Source organism: Carcharhinus amblyrhynchos, chromosome 3 (genome assembly GCF_965287045.1).
Source record: "Carcharhinus amblyrhynchos chromosome 3, sCarAmb.v2.hapA, whole genome shotgun sequence".
Classification (NCBI taxonomy): Eukaryota; Metazoa; Chordata; class Chondrichthyes; order Carcharhiniformes; family Carcharhinidae; genus Carcharhinus; species Carcharhinus amblyrhynchos.
In genome coordinates this window covers 67,960,184-67,984,568 of record NC_137326.1, presented here as the reverse complement: position 1 = coordinate 67,984,568, position 24,385 = coordinate 67,960,184, and positions in this window count along the sequence as shown.

The window sequence follows — 24,385 nt, the reverse complement described above, 5'->3', positions numbered from 1 at the left end:
GAGAGAGGGAGAGGAGAGTGTGTGCACGAGAGAGAGGGGTGTGTGTGTGTGAGAGGATTTGGGTATAAGAGTGGGGGTGCTTCACTAAAATTGGATAAGGTGAGGCAACACCTGGAGTATTGTGTGCAGTTTTGGTGTCCTTGTGTCCTTGCTAAAGAGGGCATATAACAAAGGTTTACCAGGCTGATTCCTGGGATAGCAAGTCTGTCATATGAGGAGAGATTAAGTCAGTTAGGGTTATATTCACCAGAGTTTAGAAGAGTGAGAGGGGATCTAATGGAAATGTATAAAATCCTAACAGAGGAAGATAGAGTAGATTCAGAAAGAATGGTCCCAATGCTGGGGAGTTCAGAACTAGAGGTCATAGTTGGAGAATAAGGGATAAACCTTTTAGAACTGAGGTGAGGAGTAATTTCTTCACTCAAAGAATGGTGAATGTGTGGAATTCACTACCACAGAATGTAGTTGAGGCCAAAACACTGTCTGATTTCAAGAAGAAATTAGACACAGCACTTGGAGCTAAAAGGATCAAAGGATATGGCGGGGGGAAGGGTGATCAGGATACTGAATTTGATGATTAGCCATGATCAGAATAAATGGGGAGTAGGCTCGACTGGCCAAATTGTCTGCTCCTGCTTCAAATTTCTGTGTTTCTATCCTTCCTATAGGCTAGTATCTGGTTGCCCTGTCTCTCCTCCTCCTTCCTGCAATTCTGGCAGCAACTTCTCCCTCCTGACTGTTTGCCCTCCATCTGGCCTGCGGCTGCTTGTATCAGTTTCAATGGCCTCTATGTGTCTTTGTATGAAGCTATGCACCCTCCTCCAACACAAAGATCATCCTAGCATCTGCATAAGTCAGTAGGGGCAAATAATATTGCCCTGCCAATTCCAGGAGTATCACCCTCCTGCTCCCTTGGGTTTAAACCAAACAGCTGGTCTTGAGTTTATTTCTGGGGCAGCAATTACAGCTTTGAAGCAAATTCCAAAGGGGCCCTTCACCTCTCCTAAAGGGCAGCCTGGCTAGCCAACAAAATCCACAAGTTCTGATCTGTTCTTACCAAGTTTAACACGTTTGGCACTTTCCACTTCACCAAATCAAATGAGAGGAGGCAGCTTCTGATTTAATCACGTTGATGCCTTTGCAAAACTTAATAGCTATCACGTTAGAGGTGGGACTTGTGATTTCTCACCTTCCTTTACAATTTTCACAATGAGTGACTGACCCCTCTCATTGTGGAAATCCAGGCCTCTATGAAAAATCTCTGTAACAGCAGCAGCAGCTCTGGTGTATAGATATCAGTCTGCACGTCAGAGATATGTGCTGGAGTGTTCCCAAGGGGATATGCAGCGGAAAGGAGTGAACAGGGAGCCTCAGTTGGGAACAGGGGAGAAAGAAAGGAATTTAGTGAGACTGAAAGAGAATGAAGAGAATCAATACTGCCAAGCTAACACTGGGTCATTAATTTAAATAATACATGATGTAAATGTTAAATAACATTCACCCTTTCTTTCAGTTCATATAGATAGTGTTCAATCATTTGAGTGATGTTCCAACATCCTGTGATACATTGTGACAGGAATCAGATTTAAAATTGTCAGTTCCTGATGAGGAATGTTCTGTATTGAGGAATCATCAGAAGGAAGTGAATGGACCAAACAAATGTTTCTTGGTTATCCCAGGGAACTCAAAGAGAATGTCATTTAACATTCAGAGAAATGCAAGTTCACCGCTTGGAAAATATTAGCACAAAGAATATTTCACAAAACCCAAGGCTGACGGCACTCTTATGCAAAACTAAATTGCTCACAGATAGCTGCAGTAAAAGGAACATAGGAATTAGGAGCAGAAGTAGGCAAATTCAGCCCTTCGAGCCTGCTCCACCATTCAATCAGATCACGGCTGATCTCTCCCTGGTCTCAAATCCACTTCCCCACCTGGTCCCTATATCTTTTCTTTAAATCAGAAATAAATCTATCCTTCTTGAAACTATGCAATGATTCAGACTATGGGGTAGCGAGTTCCACAAATTCACCACCCTCTGCGAGTAGTTCCTCCTCATCTCAGTTTTAAATCTACCATCTCTCAACCTATACCTCTCAACCTTGCAGACAAGTGTGAGATATTGCACTTTGGAAGGACAAACCAAGGTAGAACATACATGGTAAATGGTAGGACACTGAAGAGTGCAGTAGAACAGAGGGATCTGGGAATACAGATACATAATTCCCTAAAAGTGGCATCATAGGTAGATAGTCGTAAAGAGTGCTTTTGGTACATTGGCCTTTATAAATCAAAGTATTAAGTATAAGAGTGGAATGTTATGGTGAAGTTGTATAAGACATTGGTGAGGCCGAATTTAGTGTATTGTGTGCAGTTTTGGTCACCTAATTACAGGAAGGATATTAATAAGATTGAAAGAGTGCAGAAAAGGTTTACAAGGATGTAGCCGGGACTTGAGAAACTGAGTTACGGATAAAGGTTGAATAGGTTAGGACTTTATTCCCTGGAGCGTAGAAGAATGAGGGGAGATTTGATAGAAGTGTATAAAATTATGATGGGTATAGATAGAATGAATGCAAGCAGGCTTTTTCCACTGAGGCTAGGGGAGAAAAAGAGTAGAGGACATGGGTTAAGGGTGTCGGGGAAAAGTTTAAAAGGAATATTTGTTGGGGGTTTCTTCTCACAGAGAGCGGTGGGAGTGTGGAATGAGCTGCCGGATAAAGTGGTAAATGCGGGCTCACTTTTAACATTTAAGAAAACCTTGGACAGGTACATGGATGAGAGGGGTGTGGAGGGATATGGTCCAGGTGCAGGTCAGTGGGACTAGGCAGAAAAATGGTTCGGCACAGCCAAGAAGGGCCAAAAGGCCTGTTTCTGTGCTGTAATGTTCTATGATTCTATGATTGTAACCTATACGTATGACAATAAATCAGTATGTGCAAACAGAATAGTGCAAGGTATTTGATAGGAAATATTTCTCAACTTAATAGCAGCTTGATATTAAAGCAGCAAATAGCTGAATCAAGGAAAAACTTCTGTCAGCACTGTTTGGGTTGAGAGGAGCTGTTGCAGAGACTCATTCAGTGAGAATGGGCACCACTCTCACCAGCGCAGTCCTTTGATGATGAATGCATTTCTGGCCACAAGGCATTCTCTGTCTGGAAGCACCATGATTCCTTCAGGGGAGAGGGTGATCAACCCCAGGTTATAATTCATGTGGGGACACATGACATAGGGAGGCTAAGGGAAGGGGATATTAAGCAGAGTTTCATGGAGTTGGGATGGAAACTAAAGGCCAAGTCAAACAGAGTGGTTATCTCTGGACTCTTGCCTGTGCCACGGGATAGTTTAGAGAGGAATAGGGAGAGGGAAAGTTTGAACTTGTGGCTGAGGGGATGGTGCAGGAGGGAGGGGTTTAATTACTTGAGCAATTGGGGCTCATTCTGGGGAAGGTGGGATCTCTATAAGAGTGATGGTATACATCTGAACCAGAGGGGAACAAATATCCTGGGGGGTAAATTTGTGAAGGCTATGCGGAGTGGTTTAAACTGATTCAGAGGGGGGGTGGGATCCTGGGTAGAGGGGGTGAAAGTGAGGGGGGCATAGAAGGGGACGGCATTGCACGGCATTGTGGGGGTGGGGCGGAGCGAGGTTTGAAATGTATAAACTTTAACGCGAGGAGTATTCGCAATAAAGTGGATGAACTTGCAGCATGGACCAGTACCTGGGACTTTGATGTTGTGGCCATTTCAGAGACGTGGATAGAGCAGGGTCAGGAATGGATGTTGCAGGTGCCGGGGTACAAGTGCTTTAGTCGGAGTAGAGAAGGAGGTAGAAGGGGGGGTGGAGTAGCATTATTGGTCAAGGACTATATCACAGTGTCAGAGAGGAAGTTTGATGAGGACTTGTCTGTTGAGGTAGTTTGGGCGGAGATTAGAAATAGGAGAGGAGAGGTCACCCTGCTGGGAGTCTTTTATAGACCTCCAAAAAGTTCTAGAGAGGTTGAGGAAAGGATTGCAGAGACGATCCTGGTTAGGAGTGAAAGTAATAGGGTAATTGTTATGGGGGACTTTAACTTTACTAACATTGATTGGAATTGCTATAGCTATAGCTCGTTAGAGGGGTCAGTTTTTGTTCAAAGTGTGCAGGAAGGTTTTTTGACTCAATATGTAGATAGGCCAACTAGAGGTGAGGCTATATTGGACTTGGTGCTGGGAAATGAGCCAGACCAGGTGCTAGACTTGGAAGTTGGTGTGCTTTTTGGTGATTGTGACCACAATTCGGTTACGTTCACCTTAGTGATGGAAAGGGATAGGCATGAACCTCGGGTCAGTAGTTTTAGCTGGGGGAAGGGTAATTATGAGGCCATTAGGAGAGAATTAGGAAGCATTGGTTGGACTAGGAGATTACAGGGACTAGGAACGTCTGAAATGTGGAGTTTTTTCAAGGAGCAGCTACTGCGGGTCTGTGATAGGTATGTCCCTGTCAGGCAAGGAGGAATTGGTAGGGCTAGGGAACCGTGGTGCACAAAAAAAGTTGATTTGTTGGTTAGGAAGAAGAAGGAGGCTTATGTTCGGATGAGGCTTGAGGGCTCGGGTAGTGCAGTAGAAAGCTTTAGATTGGCTAGGAGGGAGTTGAAGAGGGAGTTAAGAAGGGCTAGAAGAGGGCATGAGATGACTTTGGCTGATAGGATTAAGGAGAATCCTAAGGCGTTCTATAGGTATGTCAAGAACAGAAGGTTGGTTAGGGCAAGATTAGGGCCAGTTACAGACAGTAGGGGGAAGTTGTGTGTGGAACCGAAAGAGATTGGAGAGGCATTGAACCATTATTTCTCTTCGGTGTTCACGCAGGACGATATGAATGTAGCTGAGGAGGTCACTGGGGTGAAGGGGTGTAAAATAGAAAGTATTGCAGTTGATACAGAGGATGTGTTGGATATTCTAGAAGGGTTGAAAATAGATAAGTCCCCTGGTCCAGACGGGATTTACCCTAGGATTCTATGGGAGGCAAGAGAGGTGATTGCAGAGCCACTGGCTCTGATCTTCAGGTCGTCGTTGGTCTCTGGTATAGTACCGGAAGATTGGAGGACAGCGAATGTTGTCCCATTGTTTAAGAAGGGGAACAGAGACTTCCCTGGGAATTATAGACCAGTGAGTCTTACTTCTGTAGTGGGCAAGGTTTTAGAAAGAATTATTAGGGATAGGATTTATAGTTATTTGGAGAGTAATGAATTGATTAGAGATAGTCAGCATGGTTTTGTAGCGGGAAGGTCGTGCCTTACTAACCTTATTGAGTTCTTTGAGAAGGTGACCAAAGAGGTGGATAGGGGTAAGGCAGTAGACGTGGTATATATGGATTTTAGTAAGGCGTTTGATAAGGTTCACCATGGTATGCTTCTGCAGAAAATGCAGATGTATGGGATTGGTGGTAATTTAGGTACTTGGATCAGGAATTGGTTAGCAGATAGGAGACAGAGGGTGGTGGTTGATGGTAATTATTCATCATGGAGTTCGGTTACGAGTGGTGTGCCTCAGGGATCTGTTTTGGGGCCACTGCTGTTTGTAATCTTTATTAATGATCTGGATGAGGGTATAGTTGGGTGGATTAGTAAGTTTGCTGATGACACCAAAGTCGGAGGTGTGGTAGATTGTGAGGAAGGGTGTCGAAGTTTGCAGGGTGACTTGGACAGGTTGCAGAGCTGGGCCGCGAGGTGGCGGATGGAGTTTAATGCGGAGAAGTGTGAGGTAATCCATTTCGGTAGGAATAACAGATGTGTTGAGTATAGGGCTAACGGGAGGACTTTGAATAGAGTGGAGGAGCAGAGGGATCTAGGTGTATGTGTACATAGATCCCTGAAAGTTGGGAATCAAGTAGATAAGGTTGTTAAGAAGGCGTACGGTGTCTTGGCGTTTATTGGTAGGGGGATTGAATTTAGGAGTCACAGCGTCATGTTGCAACTGTACACAACTCTGGTGCGGCCGCACTTGGAGTACTGTGTGCAGTTCTGGTCCCTACATTACAGGAAGGATGTGGAGGCTTTGGAGAGGGTGCAGAGGAGGTTTACCAGGATGTTGCCTGGTATGCAGGGGAGGTCCTATGAGGAGAGACTGAGGGATTTGGGGTTGTTTTCGCTGGAAAGAAGGCGGCTAAGAGGGGATCTTATAGAAACATATAAGATGATTAGAGGTTTAGATAGGGTGGATGGTGATAGCCTGTTTCCTCGGATGGAGAAAGCTAGCACGAGGGGGCATGGCTTTAAATTAAGGGGGGGTAGTTATAGGACGGATGTCAGGGGCAGGTTCTTTACCCAGAGGGTGGTGAGGGACTGGAATGCCCTGCCTGCTGCAGTTGTAAATGCGCCTAGTTTGGGGGCGTTTAAGAGATTGGTGGATAGGTTTATGGACGAAAAGGGATTGGTTTAGATTAGTGGGTCAATGTTTTTTTTTAAAAATAAGACTGGTCGGCGCAACATTGTGGGCCGAAGGGCCTGTTCCGCGCTGTAATGTTCTATGTGCTGTGCTGGGACGAATATTGATGCTGGCCCAGATGTTTTGTGTTCATGTGGAGGATACCCAAGTTTCAGGGATAATGGAGAAGAATTTGATAACTGTAGAAATATTCTAGGATATTTGCTCTGAATATTCATGAATATTCATTCATGAATGTAAAATGGATGATCCTCCCTACCAGAAAATTTGGACATCATTTGAAACCATCAGCACTCAACAGCATTCACTTGGACTCATTTGACATAATTTATCCTCATAAACAATCATTTAGCTATCATCTGACATCATAAGTTGCAAATAACAAAATGACTTGCAAAGAACAAAGAAAATTACAGCAATAGGAATAGGCCCTTCAGCCCACCAAACCTGCACCGACCCTACTATCTGACTTAACTAAAACCCCCTACGCTTCCGGAGACCATATCCCTCTATTCCCATCTCATTCGTGTATTTATCAAGATGCCCCTTAAAAGTCACTACCGTATCCGCTTCCACTATTTCCCCAGCAAGGTTCCAGGCACCCATCACTCTCTGTGTAAAAAATCTGCATCTCTTTTAAAACTTGCCCTTCGCACATGAAAAATGACTCTTCCATCCTGGTAGAAAGCTTCTGACTATCGACTCTCTCCATGCTTCTCATAATCTTGTAGACCTCTATCAGGTCTCCCCTCAACCTCCGTTGCTTCAGTGAGAACAAACCAAGTTTCTCCAATCTCTCCTCATAGCTAATGCCCTCCATACTAGGCAACATCCTGGTAAATCTTTTCTGAACCCTCTCCAAAGGTTCCACATCCTTCTGGTAGTGCAGTGACCAGAATTGAACACTATATTCCAAGTGCGGCCTAACTAAGCGTCAACATGACTTGCTAATTTTTAAACTCAGTACCCCGGCCGATAAAGGCAAGCATGATGTATGCCTTCTTGACTACCTTCTCCATCTGCATTACCACTTTCAGTGACCTGTGTACCTCTACACCCGATCCCTTTGCCTATCAATACTCCTAAAAGCTCAGCCATTTTCTGTTTATTTCCTATCTGTATTAGACCTTCCAAAATGCATTACCTCATATTTGTCCAGATTAAACTCCATCTGCCATCTCTCCACCCAAGTCTCCAACTGATCTATACCTTGCTGTATCCTCTGATGGTCCTCATCGCTATCTGCAAATCCACCAACCTTTGTGTCATCCGCAAACTTATTAATCAATCCAGTTACATTTTCCTCCAAACCATTTACATATATTACAAACAGCAAAGTTGCCAGCACTGATCCCTGAGGAACACCACTAGTCACAGCCCTCCATTCAGAAACGTACCCTTCCACTGCTACCCTCTTCTTTGACCGAGCCAGTTTTGTATCCACCTTGCCAGCTCACCTCTGATCCCATGAGACTTCTGCACCAGTCTGCCATGAGGGGTCTTGTCAAAGGCCTTACTGAAATCCATGTAGACAACATCCACTGCCCTACCCTCATCAATCATCTTCATCACTTCCTCGAAAAACTCGATCAAGTTCGTGAGACACGCCGTCCCTTTCACAAAACCATGTTGCTTCTCATTAATATATCCACTTATTTCCAAGTGGAAATAAATCCTGTCTCGAAGAATCCTCTCCAATAATTTGCTTACCACTGATGTAAAGCTCACCAGCCTGTACTCACTTGGATTATTCTTGCTACCCTTCTTAAACAAAGGAACAACATTGGCTATTCTCTTCTCCAATCCTCTGGGATCTCCTCTGTAGCCAGTGAGGATACAAAGATTTCTCTCAAGGCCCCAGCAATTTTCTCCCTTGGCTCTGTCAGTATTCTGGAGTATATCCCATCAGGCCTTGGGGACTTATCTACCTTGATGTTTCTCAAGAACCTCAAGCATCCTATTATCAAAAACCATGATGTGGATATGCCAGTGTTGGGCTGGGGTAAACATAGTAAAAAGTCTGACAACACCAGGTTTCAGTCCAACCAATTTATTTCCAATTTATTTATTTATTTAAAAATCAACACAGAGTTTGTTCCCGGGTAAACTTTTAAGCCGTAGCAATCATTACAAAAGTTGACTTCATTTCACCCGTTTTTACACATATACCATTTATATACAAATAAAAACCTTAGAGAAAGAATGGTCTATTTCATGAGAGGCATTTGAGAAATTAAGCCAGCTTTATAAAGCTGAGGATATAGTTGTCTATATTTTTGAATTTCAACAGCTTTGAATATCCTAAAACTGAGCTAACGTTAATCAGACTCTAGGCAGAAGTCCCCCCCGAATAGGCAGATTGGTGCAGGTTGTAGGGAGAAATGATAAGGACGGGGCCAACTCCAAAGGCAGCTTTGTCCACATTATCATTCAGATATTAAAAAAATCCCTGATACACCACCATGCTATCCCCCACCTCTGAACAACCCTAAAATCCCACCCCTCGACATTCCCCTCAAACAACCCACATCCACCATGGAATAATACCTCCACGGAACACCCAAACATGTAACATTCCCCATACCCCCACCAAGAACAACTCCCTACCGCCACTCAGTCACTCTTCTTGACAACGGGAAGCATGGTGCTAATACGTGAAGGCAGGGCCTAAACATGCTGGTGAAACTGGCTTCAGAACTCTCAGACACCATAGATGTCCTCCCATCCCCACTGACATTGGACTCTCCCCCTTCATTGGCAGCATATTCCCCACCCCCACCCCCACCACCAACAGACGCGGATAGCTGGCATCGGGGCATCAGGACCTTCACAATAGATCCCCTGGTGGACAGGATTTGGAGACCCACAACATGCTCGCCACCATGACCTTCTTTGCGATCTACCATTGCACAACTTCCCCCAGTGTATAGGGCCTCCCATGTATAGGCATCCGTCATACTTACGGTATCATTTTACTCCGCACCACCCCCCCTCCCCCCACTCCACCCCACGCCAGTCATTCCTGTCATCACAACCCATCTGTCAGAGCCTTCCCCCGCTCTGCCATAGCCCCCATGCAGGCCCCACCCACACTCAGGCCCCATGTCCTGTCAGGACCAACCTCCTTGGCACTGCCCCAGCACACAGTGCCCAACTCGTACTGCCAGTGTACCAGCTGCCCAATTGGCAATATCTGGCAATGCCACTGACTACGCAGTGACTTCAGTGGTCTCCAATTCCCCCAGCGTGGTCATGGCACCTGGTGGAGACTAGTAGTGATTCTCGCTGGCATGACATCTTGCTGGAGAAGTCCGAAGCATCCGGCGGGGGAAGCAGCTGTGCCAACCTCCCTAATGAGGGGGAAATCCAGGGAACCTGATGATAATAAGCCCTTGCTGGGCATGAAGTTGTTCTCTCCAGGCGTGAATCAGATTTTTGGCCTCTCGCTGTACTTACCCAGCTTGTCACGTTGATCGACGGTTGCAGCAAAATGGGAAGCTCGCGCCCTGGTACTCTCCTCCTCATTAAAAGCATAATTTCCCTACCCATCTTCCCAACATAGATTGCCGGCACTGGGGCCTTCCTAATGGGTCCCCAGTACATGGAGAGAAATTTTCAGGTTCTGGTGTTCTCAGGAATCTGTTGCCCTTGTCCTTCTAGGTGTTAAGAGGTTACAGGTTTGGAGGGTACTTTTGAAAGGGCCTCAGTGAGTTGATGCTCTTGTAGATGTTGCACACTGCTGCCACTGTGCATCAATGCTGGAGGAGTGAAGGCTTACAGTGATAGATGAGGTGTCAATCAAACAGACTGCTTTGTCCTGGATAGTGCTGAGTTTCTTGAGTATTGTTGGCTCCGCACTTACCCAGACAAGTGGAGAGTATTCCATTATACTCCTGATTTGTGCCTTGTAGATAGTGGACAGGTTTTGGAGAATCAGGAGTTACTCGCTGCAAAATTCCAGCCTCTGACTTGCTTTTGTAGCCAGTGTTTACGTAGCTGGTCTAGATAATTTCTTGGCAAATGAGAACCCTTCAACTGGGATCTTTCCTATTGATATTTTCACCGCTTTTCCTCCACATCCCTAACACCTCTCCGCACCCCCCACCTTCTTTTTTCCTAAGTCCAAAGGGCGCAGACCTCAACATATTTGGATGTACACTTGGGACATATGACCTCAAGGTTATGGGCCAAGTATTGGTGGAAGGGTATAGTTAGGTAGGTTCTCACATGCCAGTGCAGAAATGTTGGGCTAAAAGGCCTCTCCTTCACTGTGTGATTCTATGATTCTTTGTCCTTGAGGTGAAGATATTTATACAGCTGCTTTAGCTGTTTCTGGATCTTCCACTTTCCCACCAGGTTAAACGAGTGCATTTCAGATGTTGGACAAGATTAGTTTTTGCAATTACTGCTTTCTTGCCACCACATGATTTCCCATCACAAACTGATTGTCAGCCACACATTTCTCTCATTGTCCCTGTATCTGGTGTGACTTTGTCAGGAGTAAAATAACTGGATATTCCTCCCCTCAATTATATGACACGGTGTCTCTAATGTAGTCAAAGTCAACAATTCTGAGAGAGACTGCCTCAAAAGACAGTGACATTTCCACAGATGTGAGAGTCTCTGGTATATCCATTATTAGCAAACTCCCTGCAGTCAGTCAGTGTCAGAAATGTGGGTCCCTTTAAGACTAAATCAAGGCTAGCTTCAGAGTGAATTGAAAGCAGGTAATGCTTATTGAAGCTTGTATTTAAGAGATGCATTTTTCCCCAGAGGATCAGAAGGGTAGAGAGGAAACTAATGTGTTCTTTTGAATCATAGTGCCGTAACAACATAGTTGTGAATTATCAGGGTGCCTTCTGCTGCCAAATTTGGTAAATCGATGTTCACTTTTTTAACATGGTAGCAGAGGATGGACCTCGATCTCTTCAGGTGGGATGATAAAGCAATCCCTGTTCCTGACAAGTGAAGCTCCCGGTGGCTTTTAAGGTGCAATAGCTGAGTCATACTGCAAAATCACAAATTAGGATTACTGTAATAACTGGGCTCCACCAGTTATTAACAAACATAGAATATTTATTAACAATAACATCTTTATATAGAGCAATGCAGATTTGATGTTTACAGTCATGCCTCCAGGATCTAACTGCTGGGACAAGCCCAGACAAGTTGGAGTGAAGCCCCAACTTGGTTCCTGATTAGCCTGTCTGAGTTGAGATAGAAGATCAGTGTTGATCATAAGTAATGGCAGAGCAGGCTCGAAGGAATGAATGGCCTATTCTGAGTTTCTATGTAACAAGGACAGGTGGGCAATAGTGGATAAAATCATGGAAAAATTGGCAGGAACAGACCTTGGGTCACCAACAAAATACTTAACAGATAATGGAGGTGAATTTGCAAATGAAGAGTTTTGGGACATGAGCGAATTTAAATATTCGCGACGGACACCACTGCAGAAAGTCTGTTCAGCAATGGCTTGTGTGAAAGAAACTATGACATAATTGATGGAATATTACACCAAGTAGATCAGCTAGGCAGCAAGTTAGAAACAACACTCGCATAGGCAATGCATGCAAAAATATTCCTTGCAAATAAGTGAGGTATAGCCCATACCAATTGTTATACAGCCAGAATCCAAAATTGCCTTCACACATCCATGAATTGTACAATTCTGAGCCAGAAGGGCAAAATTTGAGTATTCAAGCAATGCATACCAATATGCATATTGATCATGAAGAGCATGATAAACTAATCTTATGCAGGAATCGGTTGCCTGAAGTGGGTTCCCAAGTGATGAACCAGCCAGAAGGATCTGACAACTGGAGGGAGGCCATGATAGTAGGACAAGTAGGGAAGTCTACGGGCAAATATGAAAAAATTCTAAATATCCGAGGCGAAGGCCATAGATTTGCAGGAGGATGTACAAGAGTGGAGAGTAAGAAAATAAAGCTCAAGTTTGAGTACTGATTTGGGAGATACATTTAGGAGGAGAATCATGTACAGTAGAAAGAATCTCAAATAGACATTCAGATAGGAATCATCCAGAGAGGTCTCAACAAAAGAAGAGAAGCCACAACCTGACAAGGTGGACTGTGTAGCGTGGGTAAGGATAATAGTGTAGCATGGGTAGTCTTCTCTGAAAAAGGGCTGAAGTAGAAGTCTCTGTGATCGAGATGTATTTGTAGCTATGTATAAGATGCTAAACTATAGGTTAAAAGAGGCTAAGTTACAAGTTATAAAGCTGGAAGCAATTCAAGATATATTCAGAGGTTGACTTGAAAAAATAGAAACTTGGAGCAGGAGTAGGCCAGTCCGCTCTTAGATCCTGCTCCGCCATTCAATACAATCATGGCTGACCCTCTACATTAATGTCATATTCCCATTTTCTCCCCCATATCGCTTGATGTCATTAAAATCAAAAAAAATCTCTCTTTAGAACCATAGAACCAGTGCAGAAGGAGGCCATTTGGCCCATTGATTCTACACCAACCCTCTGAAAGAGCATCCAAACTAAGCCTACTCCCCTGCCCTATCCAAGCAATAGCATGCCAATCCACCTAACCTGCACATCTTTTGACTGTGTAGGAAACTGGGACACCCAGAGGAAACCCAGGCAGATAGGTGAAGAATGTACAAACTCCCACGCAGGCTGGAATCAAAGCAAGGTCCCTGGTCTAGAGGCAGCAGAGCTAACCACTGTGCCACCGCACACTCCCTCAAGCAGGGAAAACTCCTTCTATGCATCTAGATGCATCTATTCTGTCTAGCCTTGTTAGAATTTTATATGTTTCAATCAGATCTCTTCTCATCCTTCTAAACTCCAGTGAAAACTGGCCCAGATGAATTAGGTTTTCCTCCTCGGACAATCTTGCCAACCCCAGTACCAGCCTAGTGAACCTCTGCTGCACCCCGTCTATGGCAAGTTGATCCTTTCTTAGGTAGGGGGACTAAAAACTACATGCAATACTCCAGGTGTGGTCTCCCCAAGGGCCTGTATAATTGCAGTAAGACAACTCTACTTCTGAACTCAAATCTTCTTGCAATAAAGGCCAATATTCCATTTGCCTCCCTAATTGCTTGCTGCACCTGCATTTCCATTTTCATTGACTGGTGTACAAGGACACCCAGATTCTGTTGTACATCCATATTTCCCAATATATCACCATTTAAATAATACTCTCCCTTTCTGTTTTTCACACTGAAAATTTCACATTTTCCCACATTGGACTGCATCTGCCATGTGTTTGCCCACTCACTCAATTTGTCTTAATCACCTTGAAGCCTTATTGTATCCACCTCTCAACTCTCAATTCCACCCAGTTTTGTGTCATCAGCAAACTTGGAAACATCAAATTTGATTCTCTCATCTTGATCACTCATATATACATCCTCAAAAACTCCAGTAGATTTGTTAAGCATAACTTTGCCTTTCACAAACCCATATTGGCTTTGTCCAATCCTCTTGATGCTTTTCAAACATTCTGTTATCACATTTTTTATCATAGATTCCAGTATCTTCTCCATGACTGATGTCAGACTAACTGGTTTGTAATTCTCCCTTTTTTCAAATTTCCCTTCCTTTTTAAAAAGTTGGGTTACATTTGCCACCCTCCAATCTGTAGGAATTGCTCCAGAGTCTATAGAATTTAGGAAGATGACTACCAATACATCCAGTATTTCCAGGGCTACTTCCTTTAATATTCTGGGATATAGATCATCAGGCCCTGGTGATTTGTCAGCCTTTAATTTGCCCAGCACCATTGTCTAACTAATACTGATTTCCTTCAATTCGCCCTCTCACTAGAGAGCTTGGATCCCTAACATTTCTGAGAAGGATGTGTTGCTGGCCCCTATACAGTTTTTCCTCATTAATAAATACTCTTTGTGTTCCAGATGACATCTGTGAGTGCATATCATTACATATGTGTTCAATCTTTCTGTCATTTCTTTGTTCCCATTCCAACTATTAGGGACCTCACTGGTCTTTACTTGTCTTTTTCTCTTCACATATTTATAGAAGCTTTTATGGTCAGTTCTTATACACTCTGCAATTTTACTCACACATTCTAATTTCCTTCTTGATCAAATTTTTCTGTCCTCTTTTGCTGAATACTAAAATGTTCCCAATTCTCAGACTTGCTGCAATTTAGTATCTCTTCTTGCTGGATTTAATATTATCCCTAATTTCTTCTGTAAGTCTAGTCAGGCAACTTTTCTCTTTAATTCTTGTTCCAGACAGGAATGAATAATTGTTGTAATTCATGCACATGTTCTTTAACAACAAACCATTGCCTACCCACCATGAACCCCTTTAGTAAGAAGCCCCAATCTGTCCTTGACTATTCATGCCTCATACCCTCATAGTTCCCTTTAATTCAATTCAAGATCTTAGTTTCGCATTCAACTACTTTACCCTCCATCTTAATGAAGAATCCTATCATATTGTGGTTGTTACTCTCCAAGAGGACAACAAGATTAATCCTTTCTTATTGCACAGTACCTCGTCCAGAATAACCTGTTCCATGGTTGGTTCCTCAATGCATTGTTTTTAAAAAACAAATCACATACACTCTCCAGGAACTCTTTCTCCATTAGTTTGGTTTGTTCCTTTTTGTCTGTCCTTGCTAAATAATGAATACTCCTAGATATTTAGTTTTCATGCTTGGTAGCCCTACAGGCATGTCTCTGTAATTGCAACTATATCATAACTGTTTATTTCCATTTGTGATATTAATTCATCTACTTTATAATGAATGCGCTACACATTAAGACATAAAGACTTGCCCTTTTAACCTTGTTGGTCATCTTAACTTTGTTTTACATTCTGGCTCCATTTGTCAATTGAAGTCATCCTGCTGTGTCACACAGATCATTCGTACAGAAAACAACAAGGCCAAGGTTAGGTTGATAGCTAGAGGTTTTGATAAATGTTTGGGGGTTAGAGAGATTAGGGTAGACTTTCCCACTTTTGGAAAGGTGATTTTTTTTTGATATGGTTAATCATTTTAACCACTTATTCCTGGATGTGTAACTCCATAGATGTCAAAGCTGCTTTCCTTCAGGGTAAATGTGCAATGTCTTACAATCTCCAAAGGAAGCAGAGGAGAAGCATTGAGCGGCATGGTGGCACAGTAGTTAGCACTGCTGCCTCATAATGTCAGTGACACGCGTTCAATTCTGGCCGCAGGTAACTGTCTGTGTGGAGTTTGCATGTTCTCCCCATGTCTGCATGGGTTTCCTCCAGGTGCTCTTGTTTCCTCCCACAATCTAAAGATGTGTGGGTTGGGTTGATTGGCAATGCTCAATTGCCCCTTAGTGCCAGGGCGATTAACAGGGTGAATATGTAGAGTTACTGGGTAGGGTCTGGTTGGGATCATTATCAGTGCAGTCTTGATGGGCCAAATGGCATATTTCTGCACTGTAGGGATTCTATGAAATTGAATAAATATGTTTATGTGTTAAGTGAAGTTTCTCAGATGTGGTATTTTTTGTTAAGGGCGGTTCTGTTAAAATTGGGTGGACTATTGGCACTGTAAGGGAAAACTTGTGTAAATCTTTATGATGCGTGTGGATGATGTTTTGAGGTGGGGGCACTAACAACTTTGAAGAAAATGCTTTTGATCAAATGAAGAAGGCACTTAAAATCAGGAATCAGGCTTCTGAAGCATTCAAACATGAAGCTTTGGAGATGAAGCAGGGCAGCTCAGATGTAATTTTACATCAAAGTCTTAGACAATGTCAGTCCCATCACAATTAGTTGTAGCAGATCCAGACAAAGATGTGGCTGCTACTGAGGATGAAATGGAACAGCTGGGGAGTCTCAGACAGCTCAATTGGTTAGGCACACAAACAAGACCAGATGCAAGTTTAGAAGTACTGGAACTTAGACTTGTCATGAAAAAGGACATCTTGAGAGCAAATAAAACTTCGTAAAGTATAAAAATAGAGTGTGAGCTGAAGTTCTCAGCTTTGGGTGATCCCAATAACATGAAATGAATCATTTTTCGTGATAACGTGTATGCAAATCTTGGCAATGGGTTTTCCATTGAAGGAGGATTTTTCATCGATTCGTAGACATTTACAAACATACAGCCCATCATGGTGGTCAACAAATATCTGACCACATTAATCTCATTTTCCAGTGTTTGGGAGGTTACAGCAGTGCAAGTGAGTAACTAAATACTTCTTAAACATTACAAGAGTTTCTGACTTGACATTCCTTTCAGGCAGTGAGTTTTAGACTCCCACCACCCCCATGGTGAAAACATTTTTCTTCAATTGCCCCTTAACCTTCTCCCTCTTGGCTTAAATCAATACTCCTGGTTATTGACCCCTCTATTAATAGAAAAACATGTCCTCCTATCCACCTTATCTATGCCCCACATAATCTTAACCACCTGTATCAGGCCCCCCTCAACCTTCATAGCTCCAAGAGAAACAGTTCCAGCCTATCCAATCTTTCCTCTGCACCTTCTCCAGCGCAATCACATTCTTCCTAGCATTGGTCCTTTAGAAGATGAGAAGGGGGATGTAATAACTGGAAATGAGAATTGGCTAAGGCATTATTGAACAGGTATTTTGTGTCAGTCTTCACAGTGGAAGACACAAATAAAATGCCAAAAATTGATGACAGGAAGATTATGGCAGGTGAGAGCCTAGAAACTATCTTTATCATGAAAGAGGTAGTGTTGGGCAAATTAATGGAGCTAAAGGTAAACAAGTCTCCTGGTCCTGATGTGGTCTTTCTGGATTTTCAGAAGGCGTTTGACAAGGTACCTCACAAGAGGTTATTGCAGAAGGTCAGGGGACATGGAGTTGGGGGTAGGGTGTTAGCGTGGATAGAGGATTGGTTGTCAAATAGGAGGCAGAGAGTGGGGGTCAATGGGTGCTATTCGGATTGGCGGTTGGCGACTAGTGGGGTGCCCCAGGGGTCGGTGCTGGGGCCTCAGCTATTTACCATTTATATAGATGATCTGGAGGAGGGAACCGAGTGCAGGGTGTCGAAATTTGCTGATGACACCAAGATTGGTGGAATGGCAAATTGTGCGGAGGGTGTGGAGAGTCTGCAGAAGGATCTAGATAGGCTGGGCGAATGGGCCAGGAAATGGCAAATGGAATTTAATGTTGGCAAGTGTGAGGTGGTCCACTTTGGTAGGAAGAATGGTAGGAAGGACTATTACTTACGGGGCGAAAAACTGCAGCAGGCGACGGTGCAGAGGGACCTCGGGGTCCTTGTGCATGAGTCGCAAAAACCCAGCTTGCAGGTGCAGCAGGTGGTCAGGAAGGCGAATGGGATGCTGGCCTTCATAGCGAGGGGGATTGAATATAAAAGTAGGGAGGTCTTGCTGCAGCTGTATAGGGCATTGGTGAGGCCGCAGCTGGAGTACTGTGTGCAGTTTTGGGCGCCGCACCTGCGCAAGGATATTTTAGCCCTGGAGGGAGTGCAGAGGAGGTTTACTAGGCTGATACCGGAGTTGAGGGGATTGAGCTATGAGGAGAGGCTGAATAAACTGGGCTTGTACTCGTTAGAGTTTAGAAGAATGAGGGGAGATCTCATTTAGACGTATAAGATGATGAATGGGATGGATAGGATAGAGGTGGAGAGACTCTTCCCGCTCAAAAAAGACAGTAGGATTAGGGGGCACAGCCTCAAGATAAAGAGGAAGTGGTTTAGAACGGAGTTGAGGAGGAACTTCTTCACTCAAAGGGTGGTGAATCTCTGGAATTCTCTGCCCGTTGAAGTGGTGGAGGCTGCCTCGCTAAATATTTTTAAGAATCGGGTTGATGGGTTCTTGATAAGAGAGGGGATTAAGGGTTATGGGGAGAGGGCGGGAAAGTGGAACTGAGCCACGACAGATCAGCCATGATCTTATTGAATGGCGGGGCAGGCTCGAAGGGCTAGATGGCCTACTCCTGCTCCTATTTCTTATGTTCTTATGTACTAAAAGAGATGGCAGGAGAAATAACAAATGCGTTAGTGGTAATTTACCAAAATTCGCTGGACTCTGGGGTGGTTCCCACGGATTGGAAAACAGCAAATGTGACACCACTGTTTAAAAAAGGGGGTCGACAAAAGGCAGGTAACTACAGGCTGGTTAGCTTAACCTCTGTAGTAGGGAAAATGCTTGAATCTATTATCAAGGAAAAAATGGTGAGACATCTGGATATAAATTGACCCATTGGTAAGATGCAGCATGGGTTCATGAAGGGCAGGTCATGTTGACTAATTTGGTGGAATTCTTTGAGAACATTACATGTGCAGTGGACATTGGGGAACCTGTGGATGTAGTGTATCTGGATTTCCAGAAGGCATTTGACAAGGTGGACAGTGTTATTGATAATGTATTAGCGTGGATAGAGGACTGGTTAACTAACAGAAAGCAAAGAGTGGGGGAAAATGGGTGTTTTTCTGATTGGCGATCAGTGACTAGTGGTGTGCCTCAGGGATCAACGTTGGGACCACCACTGTTCACGATTTACATAGATGATTTGGAGTTGTGGATCAAGTGTGGTGTGTCAAAATTCGCAGATGACACTAAGATAGATGAAAGAGCAAAATGTGCAGAGCGATATAGATAGTCTAAGTGAGTGGGTAAGGATCTGGCAGATGGAATACAATGTTGGTAAATATGAGGTTATCCATTTTGGTAGTAATAACAGCAAAATAGACTATTATTTAAATGGTAAAAAATTGCAGCATGCTGCTCTGCAGAGAGACGTGGGTGTCCTTGCGCAGGAATTTCAAGGAGTTGGTTTGTAGGTGCAGCAGGTAATTAAGGAGGCAAATGGAATTTTGTCCTTCATTGCCAGAGGGATGGAGTTTAAAAACAGCGAGATTATTTTGCAGCTGTATGAGGTGCTGGTGAGGCCACACCTGGAGTACTGCATACAGTTTTGCTCTCCTTACTAGAGAAAGGATGTACTGGCACTGGAGGGGGTGCAGAGGAGATTCACTAGGTTGATTCCAGAATTGAGACGGTTAGCTTACGAGGAGAGATTGAATGGACTGGGGCTATACTCATTAGAATTCAGAAGAATAGGGGGAGATCTTATAGAAACATATAAGATTATGAAGGAAACAGATAAAATAGAAGCAGGGAAATTGTTTCCACTGGCAGGTGAAACTAGAACTAAGGGGCATAGCCTCAAAATAAGGGGAAGCAGATTTAGGACTGAGTTGAGGAGGAACTTCTTCACACAAAGGGTTGTGAATCTGCGGAATTCCCTGCCCAGTGAAGTAATTGAGGCTACCTCATTGAATGTTTTTAAGGCAAGGAAAGATATATTTTTGAATAGTAAAGGAATTAAGGGTTATGATGAGCTGGTGATTAAGTGGAGCTGAGTCCACAAAAAGATCAGCCATGATCTTACTGAATGGCAGAACAGGCTCAAGGGACCAGATGGCCTACTCCTGCTCCTAGTTCTTACGTTCTTAAATGCAGTTCAATCTGGATAAGTGTGAAGTGATGCACTTGGGCAAGACAAACAAGGCAAGGAAATACAAGATCCTGAGAAACACCAAGGATCAGAGGGATCATGGTGTGCATATACACCAGTTCCTTTAGTTAGCAGGACTGGTGAATAAAGTGGTTAAAAAGGCACACTTGTCTTAATTAGCTAAGGCAGAGAGTTTAAGAGCAGGGAGATTATGTTGGAACTATATGAAACTTTGGTTAGACCACAGATAAAATATTGTGTGTAGTTCTGGAATCCACAGTATTGGAGGGATGTGATAGCATTGGAAAGGGTAAAGAGGAGATTCATTAGAATATTGCATAGGCTGGAGGGTTTTAGTTATGAAGAGAGATTGGATAGACTGTTTTCCTTAGAACACAGGAGATTGAGGGGAACATGGTTTAGATGTATAAAATTATGTGGGGCATTGATACAGCAGACAGGAAGAAACTTTTCTTTTGGTAGAGGGATGAATGACCATGGGCATCGATTTAAGGTAAATGGCAGGCGGTTTAAGAGGGGATGTGAGGAAAAGCTTTTTCAATGGGAGGATGGTGGGAGTCTGGAATTAGCAATGAAGCAGGAATTAGTCAATGAACTGGATCGAATGACGACACTGGGTTTCACAGCCCACATACAAGGCCTCAGAATGGATTGCAGCAATTGTAGCTGCAGTAAAGAAAGTTAGTAAGAATTCTCACAACACCAAGTTAAAGTCCAATCGGTTTATTTGATAGGAAACCCACAAGCTTTTGGAAATACTGTTCCTTCGTCAGGTGTGTGGAAAGTTCTTGTGGGTTTACTTTTAAATAAACTGGTTGGACTTTAACCTGGTGTTGTGAGGTTTCTTACTGTGTTTACCCCAGTCCAATGCTGGCATCTCCACATAAAGAAAGATGACAGGGCCAGGATCTGCATTGACCCAGTTTTCCTAAACAAGATGCTGCTTAGACTTCATCATCCTGTGAAGAGAATGGAATTGGTGATAAGTGACATGTCCAATGTCAAGATTCTCAGCACCCTGACTGCGAAATGTGAGTAAATCCCACTGGATGAAGAATCCTCAAAGCTCACTACATTCATATCTCCAGTGGGCAGATATTGTTTTCTCTGTACGCCCTAAGGAATCTCCACTGGCAGCAAAATCTTCCAGTGATATATGGAGCAACTCTTTGTAGGCCAACCTTGCAAAACAATTGTCGATGACATCTTGGTCTGGGGCCACACAATGCAAGAACAAGATGCATGCCTGTGTTTGGTCCTCAACAGAATCAGGAATATACACTTAAGACTCAGCCCTGCTAAATGCAGATTCAGAGTCAATCAGGTTCCCTACATGCACTCTCTCGCTTCCTTCTTTATGAATGATATGCTTTGTCTGTATAGCACGCAAGAAACAACATTCGCTACATACTAATACATGAGACCATAATAAATCAAATCAAATCAAAAAAGTACATCACTTGCTCACAGCTGATGGTGTGAAGTTTGAGGCAGTATGGCGCATGTCCATTCCCCTGGACGAGCACACTTTGCAATATTTCCTTGTCTTTCAAGTTTTTTTTTAAAGTTTATTATTGTCACAAGTAGATTTTCACAACAACAAGTTGTTGTGAATATCCCTCCGTCGCCACACTCCGGCATCTGTTTGGATACACTGAGGGAGAATTTAGCATGGCCAATGCACCTAACCAGCCCATCTTTTAGGCTGTGGGAGGAAACCGGAGCACCCAGAGACAACCTACACAGACACAGGGAGAATGTGCAGACTCCGCACAGACAGTTACCCAGGAATTGGGCCCTGGTGCTGTGTGGGAACAGTGCTAACCACTGGGCCACCATACTATCTTTGCAATCATCGGATCCTTTGTCAGCTCATCCACCAAGGTTAATATTGTTGCATTAAACAAAATCAAACAGGCACACCCACTCCTTAGACGTTTGGGCGCCTGTACTCCTATTGACATTTGCCTCCCAGCACTGACTTTTCACAGTCTGTATCCAGAGCGACAGACCAATAGCCTTTGCTTCAAGCTCCTTCACTGACACCGGGACTCTTTATGTTCAGATCAAAAAGGAGCTCCTCACTCTAGACTTCACTGTCAGAAATTTCATGACTTCATGCATGGTCATCCTGCAACTGTTGAAGCTGATCATCAGCCACTCAAAAAAGCCTCTTCACACTGTGTCATGGATGCAGCGCATGATGTTAAAGCTGCAACGTTACAATCTCAGCATTGTCTACAAATATGGTAAGGAGTTGTACTTGTCTGATCATTCCAGAACATTCCTACCTGCTACAGACCATTGCAATTGTGAGGAAGACATAGACATAATGGCTGAAATTCTCCAGCCGTTCACATCAATGGGATTCTCTTGTCTTGCCAGCAGGGCACCCCCTCCTGCGGGTTTCCCGGAGGTGTGGAGTGACACCAATGGGAAATGCCATTGACAGCAGTGGGACCAGAGAATCCTACCACCAGTGAACAGCACACCACCTCCTAACACTGCGAAACACATAGCTGAGAGACCAGAGAATTTCACCTCAAGGCAATAGAGATGTCGTCTTCTTGTAGAATTCAGGAATTGAGGCCTGAACAGGCAACATCACATGCAGACAACTACATGATCTCATCATGAGGGGCTGGCCAGAATTCTCAGGAAACTTCCCCACAAGCTCCACACATTCTTCACCACTGGAGATGAACTGATTGTCCAAGATGGGCTGATATTGCGAGGACTGTGATTCATCATTCCACCTCTCTGCAGAGGTATTATACCCAGCAATTCCCCCAGGGGTACCCAGGTCTGGAAGCAACCGGATACAGGGCTAAAGGAATCACAATTCTGGCTCTCCATGTATGCGGGCAGGGAATTATCCAGGTGTTCACTTTGTAAGCCACTCAAGCTTCATCAAGCCAAAGGGCCATTGAACTTACATGAGGTCCCAGGCCTCCCATGGTCACACATGGTGGCTGACGTTTTTGAATGGAATGGTGAACATTGCTCTTGCTGACTTGTGCTCTGGTGTTCGAACCCGAACACTTTCCAGATATGGAGAGCAATATGGTCGTAATCAAGGTCAAGAGGCACTTCACCAGACACAACCTCCCTCAGAGGATAATGACGGACAACATGCGCTTGGTCATGTCCAGTGAGTTTAGGGGATTTGCATACATGGGACTTTGAGCATATCATGAGTTGTCCCCTATACCTACAATCAATAGCTGGTGGAATGGGAGGTTAGCCCAGCCAAGCATCGACTTGAGAAGAAAGATCAAAGCAAATTACTGTGAATGCTGGAATCTGAAACAGAAACAGAAAATGCTGGAAAATCTCAGCAGGTTTGACAGCATCTGTGGAGAGAGAATAGAGCCAACATTTCAGGTCTGGATGGCTCTTCATCAGAGCTCTGTTCTTTGTTTCTTAGTTATTCTGCAGCAATTATTTATTTCTCTCTCATGCTGATTCACTAAATTATGGGTATAAAATGATTTTAATTTGATTTCTAATGCTATGTCTTTTTCTCTGCTTTGTATATTTAGTTTATTATATCTCCTGGGTAGTTGCTTAATTAAAGCTGCTGCTTTTGACCTTGCCTTTATGGATATATTTAAGGTCGGTGGCCTCTGGCACAGTTAAATACTAAAGCGTGAATTAATAATTGCTCACTTTGTGGGTATTCCTCTGTACTTAAATTCTTCACTTCATTTCAATACTGTCCTTGCAATGTTTTAAATGCACTCTTTTTGAGTTTTTGCCATTGTATATAACACTCCAACACCACAGTTCACCTCTAACTTGGACCCCAGCACCATACTCCAACAAACAACTCCTCCCTCGTACACAAATCCCTTTTCCCCTCAAAGTCCTCAAACATCTTGACATCCAAATTTTTCCTATGGCTGCCTGTTTCGTTGCATCTTTCCACTGTGGCACAGTGGTTAGCACTGCCACCTCACAGTATCAGGGACCTGGGTTAAATTCCGGCCTTGGGTGACAGTCTGTGTAGAGTTTGCAATTTTCCTCATGTCTGCGTGGGTTTCCTCCGCCTGTTCCAGTTTCCTCCCACACTCCAAAGACATGCGGGTTAGGTGGATTGGCCATGCTAAATTGCCCCTTAATGTCCAAAGATATATAGGTTAAGTGAATTAGCGATGGTGAATGTGCAGGTTTATGGAGATGGCGGGGGCACGGGGGGAGTTGGTTGCAGGGCCTGGGTCACCTCTGTCCCACCTCTGTCCCTAGCTCAGCTTTTCTGCTACTTAAACTCTCATCCATACCTTTGTCATCTTACAAGCTTACTTCAGTACCCTCCTGATCCTCTTCCTATCCTTCAATCCCAGAAACTTTAGTCCATTCAAACATCTATAGTACATAACCCATCCAATAAGATAACTTGTTAACTCCATCTTCCTCTCCTTATAACCTACTTTAACTGCTCGTCCTCCAACACCTGAAATGAAAAATTACTTTCCTTGTGTTTAAAGCTTTTCATGGCC